This window comes from Alligator sinensis, unplaced genomic scaffold (genome assembly GCF_000455745.1).
Source record: "Alligator sinensis unplaced genomic scaffold, ASM45574v1 scaffold783_1, whole genome shotgun sequence".
NCBI lineage: Eukaryota > Metazoa > Chordata > Crocodylia > Alligatoridae > Alligator > Alligator sinensis.
The window spans coordinates 1,459,615-1,464,050 of record NW_005842197.1 but is presented as its reverse complement, the minus strand read 5'-3'; the positions used below and the strand labels follow the sequence as shown (position 1 = coordinate 1,464,050).

The following is a 4,436-nucleotide window of genomic DNA, read 5'->3' as shown; positions in this document are numbered from 1 at the left end:
ATGATGGATTTGTACAGGATGGTTTGGGTAGGGCTGATCCTGCCTCATGTAAGCCGTGGAGCTCCTTTCCGGCCTGACTTCTCTAGGACTCTATGCAGGGGTGGATCCAGGGGGTGCAGCGGTGCAGTCGCACCCCGCTTTGATCCCTGCTCCACCCAAAGTTTAAAACCAGCTGTGCCTGGCTGCAGCAGCAGCATTTCTAGGCTGGCTTATAACATGCTGATCTCCACTGAGCTTAACAAGCAGCCTCCCCCTTTTCTCATGCAAAGGTCCCAAGATACATTTCCACCACTAATGTGTTCGAGAGCAAACCGTGGTGGGGAGGGCAATGGTAGCGGGATGCCGCCCAGGGTTTCGTCCAAGCAATGAAGAGCCTAAGGGGTGCTCAGATGGTTTTCCTATTCCTTTCCCAGATGCATGCTGGGTGTTTGACCTGATAGAGGTGTTGCAGGATCTTAGCCTGCGGCACCCGTGCATGGATGAATGCAGGGCCCTGGCCACACAGCACACACACACGCTCTGCACCGAACCACGTCCTTAACCACGGTGGCATGTCGCACGCCCCATCACAGTGAACTGGAACGAGAAGGTGCATTCCTTAATCGCATGGTTGTGTGCCTGGCATTGCAGGGACGTGGGAAGTCAGGGCTGGATCCGATGCAGGATTTAGAGCAGGGATGCATTAAACATGTATACATTACCATCAGGCTTGCATCCGCAGAAGACAAGTAGAAGAAAAGGCCCTAAAATAGGGTCATGTTGCCCGGTGATTCTCAACTTTTGGGACTTGAAGCACCCCTCGCTGGACTCAAGGCCCCTCTCCATATCTTCTGTGACTTGAGTGGCACCGATTTAAAAAATGAACACATGTATTACAGAGCTCATGCCCTTGCAGAGGGGCCAGGCATTGGGAGCAGGCGACTGGCCAGGCAGGGACAAGCCTGCACTTATCTCTTCACACTTATCTTGGGGCACCCTTCGAAGGATCTGGCAGCACCCCAGGTGGCCCAGCATCCTGGTTGAGACTCACTGATGTAACCCAATCCAGTGCAGGATCATTCATGAAAGAATCAGGGGTAAGACTCAACCAGGGAAGTTGCACCAGCTTATGCTTCATCTGTGCGTGGCTGTTGTGGGCAGCTGTTTGTGAAGGGCAAACCAGCTGCTCCCTGAGATCTTCCCACCAGGAGCAAGGTGTGAGCTGCCCTGGGACAGCTGCACATCTGTCCATCCCTGTAAGGTAAGTGATAGCAGCCCTGCTTTCGTCCGCTCGTGTCCTGGAGCCCCTTGCTCCTGAGACAGCACTGCAGCCTAGCTATGCATCCCCCAGTCTGGATTTGTGCATGCTATTTCATCCCAAGGACTTTGAACAAGGACAAGGGCAGTCTCGTCCGGCTGACGGCTGACCATTTCTCCAGTCGACCCAGGTCAGTGTGGATCCTAGCCCTGCCCTCCAGAGTGCCTGCAACTCCACCTGGCTTAGGGTTCTCCACAAATGTACTAAGTGTGCACTTGATCCCATTGCCCAAATGATTAATGAAGATAATAAACAGTGCTGGACCCAGGGCAGACCCCTGGGGAACCTCACCTGACACCTCCTCCCAACGAGACAGCAAGCCGCTGGTGATCACTCATTGAGGCCAATGGCAGTTAGAGGGTTGGAGGGGACAGTGAGGGTGGAAGGGAGCTCAGGAGGTCACATCTAGTCCAACCCCTGCTCCAAGCAGGACCAGCCACAACTACATCGTCTCAGCCAAGGCTTGGTCTACCCGGGTCTTCAAAACCTCCAAGGATGGAGACTGCACCACCTCTCTGGGTAACCTATTCCAGTGCTTTACTACCCTCCTAGTAAGAAAGTTGTTCCTAATATCCAACCTCAACTTCCCTTGCTGCAACTTGAGACCATTTTCTAAATAGTCCCTAACCAGAAAAGCTGGACATACATACATCCATGGGACCAGACAGGATGCACCCGAGGGTGCTGAGGGAGTTGGTTCATGTGCTTGCAGAACTGCTGGCCATCATCTTTGAAAACTCATGGTGATCAGGAGAGGTCCTGGACAATTGGAAAAGGGCCAACATAGTGCCCATATTTAAGAAAGGCAAAAAGGAGGATCCAGGGAAGCGCAGACTGGTCGGCCTCACATCAGTTGCTGAAAAAATCATGGAGCAGATTCTCGAGGAATCCAGTTGATGGATCTTCTTTTTCTCATGTCTGGACACCACATCTGACCATTTTATTATGCATGCTTGTGCTCGTTTGTTGTATTTTGTGTGGTCTTTTGTTGTCCGTGTGTCTTTGAACAGTGTGCACGGCAGCAGGCGTTGCATCGTCTGAAGCTTGGTGGCACAGGTGGTTGAACCAACGCTCAGAGATTTCACAGACGTTAGGGCTGGAAGGGATCTTGTGAGATCATCGTAGTTTCATAGTTTCATAGTTGGTCGGGTCGGAAGGAACCTAATCAGATCATCAAGTCCGACCCCTGCCGTGGCAGGAAAGAGCACTGGGGACAAACGATCCCAGCAAGGTGTTTGTCTAACCTCCTCTTAAAGACCCCCAGGGTAGGCGCCCGCACCACTTCACTTGCAAGTTGGTTCCAGGTCCTAGCCACCCTGACTGTGAAGTAGCGCCTCCTGATGTCTAGTCTGAAAGTAGTGTTGGGGACAGTACAATCTTACGGCGGTGAAAATAACTGCCTAAATGCATGTGTAGCTGGTTACCAGGCCTGGCTGGGGCACAAGGGTGCTACAGTGTGGGAGCTGCCGCTGCCTAGCTCCACACTGTAGAACCCTCTTGCCCCAGCCAGCCCCTCCACCACCCAGTGCTGCCATCAGAGCCCAGGGCTGACCCCTCGGACTCTCTACAAGCCCAGGATTGCTATGCCCCAGCTCAAACTGCTGCAGTCCATGCACATGTGCAGACACTGTGCCCAGGGGCAGCTGACTCAGGGCAAACTGCACCGGAGTTTATTGTGTCATGCTAATTGTACATGTAGATGCACCCCTTGAGCACGTCCCAACAAGTGCTCATGTGCAGGGGCACACGTTTCCTGTGGGAAAAACAGTGTTGAACCCCATCCTGTTCTCATCCGCCCACCCCTGTATCCTGTCTAGATCCGATTGCAGCCTATTCCTCCCTTCTAGCATGCCCACATCCCCCCACATCTTAGTGTCGTCTGCGAATTTGAACAGGGTGCTTTCTACCCCCTCGTCCAAGTCGCTGATGAAGATGTTGAACAGTGCGGGCCCAAGGACCGAGCCCTGGGGGACCCCACTGCCCACAGCCCTCCAGGTTGAATAAGACCCATCCACCACCACTCTCTGGGTGTGGTGCTCCAGCGAGGTAGCGACCCATCTGACTGTGTAGGTGTCGACACCACAGTCCCCTAGCTTTTTAATGAGAATGGGGTGAGAGACAGTGTCGAAGGCCTTCCTGAAGTCCAGAAAGACTACGTCCACTGCTACCCCTGCGTCCAAGGATGTTGTGACCTGGTCGTAGAAGGCCACCAGGTTGGTCTGACAGGACCTGCCTCGAATGAACCCGTGTTGGTTGCCCCTGAGCATCACCTCCCCTGCTGCCCCTCGCCGATGTGTTCCTGGACAATTCTCTTAAAGAGTGTCCCCAGGACCAAGGCCTATAATTTCCTGGCTCCTCCTTCCTTTATGGACCTGGTAGATGGGAGGATAAAAGAAAATGTGTTTCAGGAGCAAACAGGCTGATACGCCTGTTTTCTGGCACGAGGATCAATGGAGCTGTTCTATGTAACAGGAACTGCTCCAAATGCGAGAGAAACTGCTGCAGCAGGCATGTACCGGAGGGATCAAAAACCACAAGAAGGTGCCCTCCAGCCTCCAAATAATCAAATGGTGCCCCACACCCAGGCTGATTCCCAGGGCTCACACCTGAGACTTAAGCTCACCACCATCCCAACTCAATCTCAGCACCCACAGGACCCAGCCACACAGCAAGGCCAGCTCCTAAACGTGTGGACTTCTACCTTTTCTGAGATTTTTGCATCTGAAGATCCATTTGATTATTTTTTTTAGTAAGTCTAGAAATCAGGGAAAGTTACAAGTGAGCATTTTTGTCAACTTTTGGCTGTTGAGGTATGCAAAATGTGCATGCATTGGCTGGGAATTGAACCCAGGTCTCCTACATGGCAAGCAGGAATTCTACCATTGAACCACCAATGCTTGGTAGCAAATGCTGCATTTCCTCATTGAGAATGGGCTTCAGCCATCCTGGGCTGCATCGGCAGCTATCCTTCAGACTGGGGTCAAGGTGCTTTGCACGCGCGGATCTCTCCCGTACAGGGCACGCATACTCGGCAGAGGAGAAGCTGAGAGCCAGAGCATGGTTGAGGGGCTAGCTCCCCTTTGCGAGTTGGTGCATTTATATAGACTGATTTTTTGAGTGCCCACTTTTGCTTTTGTCT

The 4,436-nt window shown here is 52.6% G+C and overlaps 1 non-coding gene across 1 annotated transcript; it reads right to left on the bottom strand.

The window, feature by feature from the left end:
* Positions 1–4,123: 4,123 nt before the first annotated feature.
* On the bottom strand, positions 4,124–4,194 carry TRNAG-GCC. Its single transcript has one exon. It is a non-coding gene; the product is annotated as a tRNA-Gly (tRNA).
* Positions 4,195–4,436: the final 242 nt, after the last annotated feature.